Source organism: Lepeophtheirus salmonis, chromosome 7 (assembly GCF_016086655.4).
Source record: "Lepeophtheirus salmonis chromosome 7, UVic_Lsal_1.4, whole genome shotgun sequence".
Classification (NCBI taxonomy): Eukaryota; Metazoa; Arthropoda; class Copepoda; order Siphonostomatoida; family Caligidae; genus Lepeophtheirus; species Lepeophtheirus salmonis.
Genome location: NC_052137.2, coordinates 32,661,901 through 32,674,415, shown reverse-complemented (window position 1 = coordinate 32,674,415; position 12,515 = coordinate 32,661,901). Strand labels below are relative to the sequence as shown.

The 12,515-nt window shown below is 29.8% G+C and overlaps 1 protein-coding gene across 6 annotated transcripts in view; it reads left to right on the top strand.

Moving 5' to 3' along the window:
• Window positions 1-12,515, top strand: part of LOC121121982 (uncharacterized) — a 294,463-nt gene that overhangs the window by 161,468 nt on the left and 120,480 nt on the right. The gene's annotated exons all lie outside the window — the stretch shown is intronic.

The window sequence follows — 12,515 nt, the reverse complement described above, 5'->3', positions numbered from 1 at the left end:
GTTAAAGGAATAAAAAATCTAAATGAAATAGAAATAACATAACTATATCAAAGATTTAGCTTACAGATCGATTTTTAACAATGCAATTCCAGCTTGTTGTTATATCAGCACGTCCCATGTTACGCTATGCTTAGATTTGAAGTATCCCTTAGAACACACTTATTATACCACACTGATCGTGATATTTAAGTCAGAATAAGTATGGTTTACATTTTGTTACTTCCAAATCTTTTATTAGTAAACTGACCATTGCCATAGAATTATATTCATATCAGTACTTTAATAATGTGTAAATGGTTCAAATAAAAGAATTGTTTGTATCAAAGGGGTAATTAATAACATACCGGGGATATATGTATATTAGGGTGCATCCAACGCCCTATGTTCTTTGATTTTCCGGTATATTTTCCTAAATGTGTGACTTAGTGTAAAAAACATAAGTGTAAAAATTCGGCACAATCGGAGATGGTCCTGGCGGACCGCTGATTCCTTGAAGTTTTCGAACTAAGCTGCAGTATAGTAAAAATTCCATATCTCACTTTTCCCTGACACGAAATTGCTAGGTATCCAATATATTGTTTTATAAATAATTTTTTTATTTTCTTGTATAAACACGTTGATCTAAGCTCCCGTTGATGCCCTTTGTTTAAAGCAAAGGAGATAAAAAAAAATATCCCTCTGTTGATGTACAACAAAATTGGGAAAAAGAAACACTTAGTCAATGCCTGATGTGCCACGTCTAAAAAGAAATTGGGCACAGTATCCAAACACTTTTATTAGTATTAGTAGAAATCCGCAAATACCGTCCTCATTCAGCGCAAAATATTCTACAAGAAGGCAAATATTCTGATGCTTTTGGATCATCAATGCTGTAAATTAAGACTTGGTCTTCTCAGCGAAGACAGTATATAATGTCTAATTCCAGCTTCTCGTCAGAAAATCAAAATACCTCAACAATGCTTGATTCTGAAAAAATTACGAATTGACAAATCATTTTGTTTATGGGTTAGTGATACTATGGAAAAGATGATTATTGAAGAAGATAAAACATTTTTGGGATCTATGGTATCAGATAGGTTGGCATATATGGTATCATATCGGTTGGCAGCTATGGAGTATAAAAAAGAAGATCGTCGTCGATCTGAAGCATCAAGATTAAAACAGCATGAATCTTCAAACTCAAAGAATCTTCCAATTACTGTAAGTTTTTCTGAAAGTGACTCTGAGTTTACTGGTAGCTCGGATAGGATCGAGAAATCACCATACAAAAGAAACGGTGCCACCCTAGATTAAGCTATACCGGTGTACCTGCATTAATTCCTCACGACATTGTAAAAATGCCATCGGTAGTCCATGTTGCAACTCGTTTAAATATCATTCCTGTTCAACAGGCCGCACTCACCAAATTGGCGATTGAGGAATCAAGAGGTGACATTTCTTGCATTTCTAAATCGTACTCAACTGCAGACAAGGCTAGGAAATCAACAACAAATGCTATTGCCAAAGAAATTCCAGAAAATTGGAATGCACACGTATTCGCAACACTACACTGGCATACTAAACACCTACTCACACTAAAAAACAAAAATATAGTTGAAGGAAGATTAACAAATTTAATTGCAAATGCCAGTGAAATCATATTACTTGGTGAAGTAAGATATTTCTCAAGAAGTGGAAGGTTATCAAGCGATATATTTGCAAAACGTACTCTCGAATGGGAGTGCAAGCAATCGGTAGTAAATCTATGTTTCAACACAACACCTTCAAATACTGGACATATTACAGCTGCTTGTATTTCTATTCAAATTAAACTTTACTCTGCACTCTTCTGGTCAGCATGTTGCCTTCATGTTGGAGAGATAATTTTAAACAATATTTTTCAATGTCTTGAAATTATGCACCCAAAGTCACCTGAAGTCTCCTTTTTTAAAAGACTCCAAAAGAATTGGAACTTACGTAGAAAGTTGTCAAAAGTTGACCTGGAAAAATACGATGCAGACGCCAAAAATACTTTTATCTTACAAAACATATGTCTTGGATTCATTACAAACAGTGACCTCATATTGTAGAAATGATTATAGGGAAATGGCACGACTATGTAAAGTTGTTCTAACTGACGAAGATATACCAAAGAAGGAGCTTCACAAACCAGAAGCAATGGATAAAGCGAGATGGATGTCTAAAATTACCTATTCCATAAAACATCGTGTACTTGGAGAGCAAATTTCTTTAGACGGAAGTGTAGTTACCAATTATTAACATTCAAAACTCAACAATTTTGTTGTTTTTGTTACTTGCGTTTACTGTGGCTGGTGGCTCATAACTCAATCTGCGTGTTTTGCTTCTTGGTTGGATTTGTTCCTGTACGAGACTCTGCTGGAATACAAAAAATAAATGCTCCTATTTCAATAAATGCTTTGAAAGCCTTTCATAGGCATTTATGGTACTAAACATCAGAAATGGTTGTTATAGCATTGTTTTGTGATAAAGTATCTGTTTTAGAATGTCGAGCCCTTGCAGATGCTTTGATAGTTATTAAACCAAAAAAGTTTCCGTTTTCTCCAATTCACCGATATGGGGTTAGCTATGGAACCCCTTTTTTCCTATGATAAAGTCAAAAACAAATTTAGCTAATTTAAGGAACAAGGATTTTTAGTATACCACAAATCTTTCAGATTTAAAGATGAGTTTCATTGAAGAAAATATAGAAACATGGGAGAAGAACAAAGATGTCATAATATCCAAGAAAATTGTTTAAAGCATCAATGCAATTAAGGATTCAGCAGAAAGAGATGTCAAGCTTGTTGCAGATTTTCTTCCATCTTCCAAAGAAGAAAAAAAATATCAAAATGTTTTGCAATTTGTGGAATAAAATGCGAAAATAATTCCATACTGAAGAAATCTGTCAAAATAGTAATTAAATGCAATGTAAATATATAATAACATAATAGATTTTCTTTTTTCTAACTTAGTGTTTAGGAAGTATGAATGTGAAAATTAGTTAATTATTATTGAATATATTATTTTTATAGGAGGACATGTAAAAATTTTGTATAATGAATAAACAAAAACAGTAAAACGTATGCATTTTTGTTGTTATCACATTATTTTTATAAATATCTTTGGTAAGAGAGACAAACATTTTTACAGAAACTGAACACTTTAGGGCATCCGCGGGCCCCCAGGATGACATTTGATTTCGCTGATTTTTGATTACATGTTTCCATGATCACGTGTCACATTTGAGAGTATAGACAATGAAATGCAATTAAAAATATGAAGACATGGGGCGTTTGATGCACCCTAATGTATATTCATGAAGCAAAAAATGAAATACTTCTTTTTATCTTTCATAATGAAACCAATCTGTTTTTAATGCAATTTAATCAAATTTTGCAAAAAAGTAACTCCTTCAAATTTAAATAAAACGGAGTCGAAAGAAACCCTATGGCAAGTATTTGTATGTAATGTAATTTGAAGAAAAGGTTTTTTCTAAGAAAAGTATACAATATAATACATGTTTGTATTATTACAGCATTATCCGTTTCCTTGGATAATTATAATTGTATAAAAGAAAATAAAAGTGGATGAGTACTTGAATAGCTCTTATTATTTACCATAACAATAAGATTTATATTAATGTTATATATATATACAATTCAATGTGTGTGTGTTTCTTTTATAGGTGGCCGGAAAGAGTGCAAAACATACTCCTAAAATCAAATAGAGTTATGTATCTGAATTTGCATCTAAGTTATAATAGATTGTACATCTCTTAGATTTTTTGTTACCTTGACATTTGGCATTACAAAATTTGATTCACTTATACCGTGACCCAATATAATTTTTGTACCAAGTTTAATAAAGTAAATTTGTAACTTTTGCCTAAATCCTAATGACTAACAAACAAATTAATAACACACCGAGTGACAACCATTCCTTCTTTCAACTTTGTAGCAAACGTAATTACAATCATACACTAAAAAACTTTCCCAATGGAATAGTTTTTTTAAATTTGCAGAAAAGTTTCCTAAATTGAATATAATATGTGTTTTTAAAGCAGAATGAGATCTAACATTCCATATGACTTATATATGTTTACTGAAAAGAGTTACATTGATTCCATTAATAGGTGAGTTGACTATTAGCATGACAGTTAAGTTGGGTATTCAGGAATAATACAGACCCCATCTCCAATAAAAATTATCTTTTTTAAGCTAGGATAATTTTTCCTGCACGTTATTCCTCTTGTATCTCAAAATTGGAGACAACTACAGCAGAAAGTCGAAATTCAATTACCACGACCTTTTAATCATAAGAAAATAACTTTTCTAGAATTATATATTATTGTTGAAATAAGTTTTGAAATATTTTCATAATTGGGATTTAGATTATGAATGTAAAGGTAAGTTCTCATTATATGGAGGATTATTTTATGAGTTCATCTCGGATGTATTATTCAGATGGGGGGGGAGATAGACAGACTCAATCTGTTTACTGAGGGAGGAGGCCGAAGTTGATCAAATCTTATTATATTAGACACTACAACTTCTCTTGTATCTATAATTCATCTCTAAGTCCACTAATAGACTCTGGTCCCCTTCCCCAATTCTCCAAAAGAAATAAACTCACAATCACTACTGGTTATTAAAGGGTTATCACGATTAAAATCAACTTTTACCTATTGCTGTCTCCAATTTCTAGATAGATTATAGACAAGTGTTTTTTCTTGAGATATTTGAAATTTAAAAAAGAAATCAAAAGGTGACAACCTTGAAAAATTTAAAGTCAAAAACTAAGATTATGGATAACTCTTTTTTATCATTTAATAGCATAATTTTTTATTAACTAACTAATAGATTTTCAATTATGTATAATACTTGTAAATTAACGCTTTGAATAGAGATATATCACTTATAAAAAATTAATGCAAAATGCTAATTTTTTTATCTTTTATTCTTCAAAGCTCAGAGTTAGATTGAGTAATGAATTCAATATTTAATGACGCTAAAATTAATTTGATTCAAATCCATTTCTTTCTTTTAGAATGACCCATTTACATTTAACATACTCCAACAAGTAAACCATTTAAGCAGTGTTTGATTAATGAAATATCAATATCCTATATTAACAATAGATTCTAAAAGTTTTACTTTAAAAAAAAGAGGAAACACATAAATTGAAGTCCTTTTATGCTTTCACTTACGCTATTGACTTAGGACTACAATATTCAGTCATATTTTTTTCTAACGTGTTTATTTTGACAAAGAGTACTGTACTAGGGTGAACCCTTCAGTCTGTTATAATAGTTTGCTCAATTAATTTCTAAGCAAATATATGTAGAAACAAAACTTATATTCATATACGCAAGGCATAATTCAAAAATAATTACTAGGGTGAAGTATTTCATGTCAGAAGTTTTTTTTTTTTCATTAAATTACTTTTTCAGAAAATAATTATGAACATATTATTGACCTTAATTTGACTTTCTTCCATTTAGCATGCTTTGGAGACTATTGTTGCTTATGAATCCTACAGTTAGGACACTGCTATCATAAATATTTATTCAAAAGACCAAAACTTTCACACAATGTTTTGCTAATCTATAGTTTCATTTTGCAGGAATATTTGAAAGCCACTCAAAAATAGTTGTCTATTTCAAAATCATAGAACTTTTTTGCTAAAGGGTTTTTCAAAATGTTCAAAAGACTATTTTTTAATACTTTATAATTTAAGCTAAGTAATTCGCTTTTTAAAAATAGAGCATCACTTTGTTTAAAATATAATTTTTTTATTATCTCTGTGTTATTAGATTGAGTTTATTTAATACTTTAATTTTTTTTTCGGTGTTTCAAATGGAAGGATTGATGAAAGTACCACTAGATTGTTGTACAATATAACAACTACGTCTAAATATCAGCATTTTATAACGAAAAAAAGTTCATATTAGTTGACCAACATAAATTTATCTTCAAAACTATGTTTTTCACCACAATGAGTTATGCAATCTAACTAGTATTTCTCAAGATAGTTTAAGAATTAAGTGTTGATATTTTATTTCTGATATTTATTTTGTCTTATATATCAAATAATCTTTTATTTTTATTTTATTTCAACTTTATAGTGTTTTATTCAAAAGAAATCAAATAGTATTGATATGAGTATAAAAAATAAGTTTGAATTGTATTTTACACTACCTTCCAACTCATATTAAAAAATAATTAACAATAGTTACATCCTTACTTTTATAGACTACAGAGTTGAGACCTAAACTTGCATTATCAAGATTATATCTCGAATAACGTGATTTTTATGGAATCAAGAAAGACAACTCAAAATCAATTTTTAATATGTTTATATTCCATATTTTCTTTATTATAATCAATTACAACCCTTACATACCTATCAATAAATTGGTAGCTCTTTACGATGAAGGCCGTGTCGTTGGCCTACCACGTTGTAATGATAGAAACTCAGAGTTAATCCAAACTTAAATGAGTGTTTCATCAGACATACTTCTCCAATAATCCCCAAAACTTATAAATTCCATAAGTTTTAGGCCAGGTCTGAAGGAGGGCCACATGGAGGCAGACCGGGAGACAGCCATAATGTTGCTGCAAAAATCTTTGTTCTTTTCGCTTTATGGTGTTAAAATGAGCTTCCTACTGTTTTGGGAGTTGGAATAGAGATGACAACCGTCTCTGCGACTTTTTTGAAACATACACTGGCGCGTAAGAGATAGCAAACGCGTTGTTTTTATTGATTTTGCTTTGAAAATTTTATATTTGAGTCAAAGGATAAAACAAAACTTGTTTATTTGTATTTCAGCTGGCTTTTGTATGTAAAATACACTTTATTAACCTTGGGTAGTTTATATGATAGAACATCTAAAGAAATAATATGTTTCTTCTATAAACAATCACTGGAGACATTGCAACATTTTTCGTTCGAGTGTACTCTTATCATTAGTATAATGTACCAAGTGATTGAATTTTATTTTGTATTTTTTCAATTTTAAGTTGATTTCTGTTATTTTTATGCCGGCACATAACAAGCGGAAATAAATTGCATGTCTGGAAAAGGGCAAGTTCTGTTTTATAAATTTAGATGTACAAGAACACCATTGAATAAGGATTTTACAATATCATTGAAGAATGTTGTATATGATATGTTAAAAAATTAAGTGCAGTGTTTCTATAAAATAATACATGAAAATATAATTGTACCAAAAAACAAAAAAACAACAACATCCCATTTAAGCAAAGTATGCCATGTTCTGTTCAACAACTTATTGCCAACGAGAATCCAACTTCATAATGCCCTTCTTGTAGAAGACCATGTCCCTATCGCCAAACACGTGGCAAACTATTTTTAATGGCCTTCATTAAGGCTAAATTTTCCCCCTGCGCGTTGGTCATAAACATGAACCGTTGATGATCACTTTGTGTCAGTTACGGACTGTATATGTAAAATATAACGAATGTAATCATTTAAGATATCTATATTACTATAAAATTATTCACGACTGAACCTATAATGCAATACTCTCAAAATGCGTTTGTAAAAAATATTCACACCTTTACAACTCCTTATCATCGTATGATCCGATATGACCAAAAATAAACCATATATACTTTGTTTAACAAAAAGGAAAAAGCGAAATTACTTTTTTCCAAACAAAAAATAAACTTGACTCAAATTACAATGATTGAAAGTTCATAATTTGAATTTTATTAAGTATTTGAATACAATAAGCTTTAAATATTAACGTTTTGTAAGTGTTGAATTAATTCAACCTCGTAAAAGTTATTCTTTTATTATTCATATTTTTTTTTCATGTTGAATATTTCTTTTGTTAGATCTATTCTCTTCCTAATTTAAATCACATAATGTACACAAGAGAAATTTTTATATATACAAAGTATAAACAAAAAAGGGAAATTAAAAAGTATGATAAAAAGTTAAATATATATCCAAACTAAAATCTTATTTACCAGTCATGGTATATTTATGTTTATGACAATTCAAAATAATAAGCCATGTTATTTGAGTTAAAATTGTAATGTTAAACTTCTAAGTAGGCAATTTTTGTAAAAAAAATATAGTGATAAGAATTCTCATATGGAATTAACTTATTTTATCTAAAATAACTCATATTTTACCATATTGTTTTAACTAACTATATTTAACTTCAATTAATAAACAATTATAATTAATAATTCGTGTGAGAAATTAGAACTGTCTACAATTGTGTAGGTAGCTATGTATTTCAAGACCCCCCCTGCTTTTAGAACTATTTTAAATCGGATAAGAAATGTCTTCGTAGTGAGTATCAAGGTTTAGTGCATCAATTCTTCTTTCTATGGATCACACTCCAACACTGTTTGCCAGGCTGACAGGAATGGATTGTAAGACTATATACAAGGTTAAAAAGAGGCTAAACCACAACAAACCCATAGGGAGGAAGGAGGACTCCTCTGAGTCCAGTCAAATTTCTCTGACGGAAACGTCTTCTTTTATATAGATGGGGTCATTGCTCACACTGCAAAAAATTACACAGATCATTTTGTTTACAACGTTGCTATCTGGGACAAGATAATGTGTCTACCTTATAGTCCGGATTTAAATACCCTCAACTTTTTTTCTGGCCTCACATCGACGGAGGAATTAAAGCATCCTTCAACCGAACGTTGAAGCCATAAAGCAAGAGTTAAAAAAACAGCACAGGCCAATCCCCTAAAGTCCATGTGGGCATCTCAATAGATATCTGTGCTTTACTCAGACTGTCGAGACAGCTTTCAAAAAGTGGGTGGAAAGAACCTTGTGAGGGTGTAATGCCATTTTTACCACTAACAATGAAATAACCCATATGATCCATTGCAAGACTCTTTTAAAAGAGTCTTCTGAGTTCTTTTAAATTCTTTTGGACAATGTTGTCACTCACGATAGCCCCACAAAAAAGTCATTTTCTTTCACGACAGTGCATTAAGTCGCACAATTGAGGGAAATAGGATTCCAACTGGAGATGCCCACAGTACTGGCAATCTCATGCACCATTTTCCTTCTGTCAGCCATCACCATATCATGGATTTTGTCTATGATTTCCAGAGTAGTAAACTCAACAGGACTTCCAGAACGGTCAACGTCACTGATGCCAATATGGCCACTCCAAAAATCTTAAAAACACTTATAAACTGTTGTAATCAAAGATACAAAGTCGCCATAATGATTTATTAAGCTTCTTTTAAGTCTCCCGAGGCATTTTGCTTTTCATAAGTAACACACGATATTATTTTTCCTCCATTTTTTGAAAATCACTCCACTTCCTTGATTCAAACGAATGCTAAACAAAAAGAAATAGACAGATCTGGCTGACTGTTGGGATGTGTTCTTCCAAGGGATGCTACTAACTTAAAATAATCTCTATGTGCATCAGTAGTGCCATCTTTCGGGCTTTGAATGAAATTTTCAAACGACCCTCGTTCATAAGATTACATTGTTAATCCGTGTCAAGATAAGTCTCGTCATTTGTTATGTAATGGATCATAAAATAATGTCAGATATTTCCTTAGTTCTCAAATAGATATTTATGGATATTATCTAGACTTTACTTATGAAAATAATTTGCAGTATATATCTATCATTTCAAATATAGACCTTACGATACATATATATGACCTGCATATAAATAGAAGGAATTAATTATAAAATAAATTAAGCTTGACTATCTGGTTTTCGCCCAAAAATGAAAACAAACTAAAATCCATAAATTCATATAAATATCAGGTTTCAGACTTGGTAGAATATCCATATTTTCAATAACGATTAAGACCAATATTAAGCTCCATACTACGATCTCAGACCATTTGCTAAAACTTATCTGTTTTTAAATGGGAAACCAATTTTTTTACTTCTCAATATATGAACAATTTTTTTTCTATTTCAAAAAAATTCTCTCTTATCTTGCTTTATGAGTTAGACACAGATGATTTATGCATCAAATTTAACTTGCAATGGCATTACTTGCCAATGATCACAATATCACAACAGATCTGAAGTTATCATAATTTCATATAATCGGTCTAAACCGAGTTTTCAATGAGACCGATCTAGACCACTTTTTGTAAGACTATTCCTAATTGAATTTTTTAAAATTTATGTCCGAACTGAACTTCTTTAGAGGACCTAAGTGGTTTAGTCTATTATAAATCATAATCATATCAAACCAGTCTATGATATTCATACCAAAAACGAACACAAATATCGTAAATAAATCAAATATAAGGAAGTCTAAAGTAATTGTAAAGAAAATACATAAATAAACATTATCTATTGTTTAAACTCAAAGTAGAACAACGAAGACCATTTACGTAAAAGAAAAACAAATGCGACTAAAAAACTTTATCAACAAAGCAAAAAGCATTAAAACAATTATAATGTTTGTTTGATCCAAAATGAAATCCATTTGATAAACTACTAAGACTAGTGAAGGACAATAATTGCTGTGATATATCTCCAGTAACGTTAAGTTTGACAATTACTGTCTTTTCTTTGCATTTCTAGCTATTTTTCTATTCTTCTTATGGAATAAAAAAAATCTTTTTTCTTTTGTAATAAAGGTCTAACCTAATTCATATAATCAATTTTTTAAAATATTAGATTCTATATATGATAATTCATTTTACTGGATTCTTGTAAAATTAAACATATTTTGTAGGAACTGTATTCAAGATAAATTTATGAATAATTTATCTTTCGAAAGATTGAATGTTTTTTATCTATTATTATATCCTTAAATTTTCCACCAATATAGTTTCCTTTCAAAATATGGCTTGGAATCGAAATTATACTTAAACGTGATTTTTTAAAATAAGCTTTAAAGTACTAACATACTGCAATAGAAATTTTTAATGGTAAATCGTATTCTATGGCTTAAATAACAATAACAAATGTGCATTTTAGACTGCAGGAGAAAATGCTGTTCCTTAGTACTATTCATAGTTCAAATATATTTCTTTTGGCATAATTAAAACATACAACCCAAGGCGGTTTTTTATTCAGACAAACCCCAAAATATGACGATGGTTAACGTATTATTTTTTGGGATTAGATGATCACACATAAAATATAATTACATATTTCAAATAAGTGAACCTAATTTGTGCTTAAATAATTGATTTTTCTTTTTCATTTTTAAATGTTGATTAAAACCTTAAAAATATATTCATACTCTAAAAAACCTATTATAATATTTTCCAAGACACGATTTCATATGACTTAAACTTGTTAGAGAATCCAGATCAGAGCTTTAAGTAAGTACTATATGAATGAAATTTGTAATTCAAAGGAAATTTGTTTGTTACTTTCTTTTTATCTTTGTGTTCACAACTGGTGATGTAACTTATTAGCATTTCCTGTGAAAGACTGCTATCAAGCTTTTAAATATGTATGTATGCGACCATCGTAACGTGAAGGGTTGATGTTGCAAACTAACTAGAGCAATGTTATTCAAGACATTGAGTATTATTAATATTTTCACTATTAAACTAAGAAATTCCTTAATTACAAAAAAAATAAAAATATATATCAAATTCCTTGTAAACAATACATTTTTACAACATTCCAAATTCTACACAACTTATAATTACTATTTTTTTTCTCAAAAGAAACTTCCTATTTAGTGGGAGATATATTCATAAGACACAAGTACATAGTTGTGTAATAAATAAGTTTATGATTGGAATTTGTTTATGAAAGGGTTGTTAAACATCTTTAAAAGTTTAGACTGTCTTGTTAAATAATCATCTTAGGACTTCATAATACAAAATTATTTATGTAATTTATTTTGTGTAATATTATTTAATAGTAAGATGACCCAAGGAGTACTAGAGAAAAGGAGAGCGCACATTAATAGTAGTATACACACTTAAGGCCTATATTCAAAAAAGGAGAGGAATAATAAATAGTAAAACTCAATTCCTCTACCTAAATATTTTATATTATTTAATATAAATATTTTTGAGCCTTAATAAAAAAAATTTAAAAAAAAATTTACATAAGATATACTAGATAAAATTAAAAAGTTAAAAAGAAATAGAAATCTTAACCTTAGGATAAAACAAGTTTGTAAACCATCTGTGATGTTATATTATCTTCCCTAATTTTTGATAACATCCACGATGGCATCAAGAATCCTTCTGAAGGTTTGGAGTTCCTTTCTATTGTATTCTTTGGATGTATAGTTCTGGTGTTCCTTTAGTTAGGCCTTTATGTTCAAGATGTTTTCGTGTATAAGGATACAAAAACGAAACTGAAATTAAGACATATGGATATTCCAGATCTCCTTGCTTTTAAAGACTATTGGGCGACAGATACCAATGTACTCTATATTTAAAAACAGATATCCTATAAATGATTGATACATTTCTTTGACAACAATCACACGTTCAAAATAGATCATCATAACAAATAACGGAACCCCTTTCGTTTTCATATTAACCAGGTTGTCGATTGAA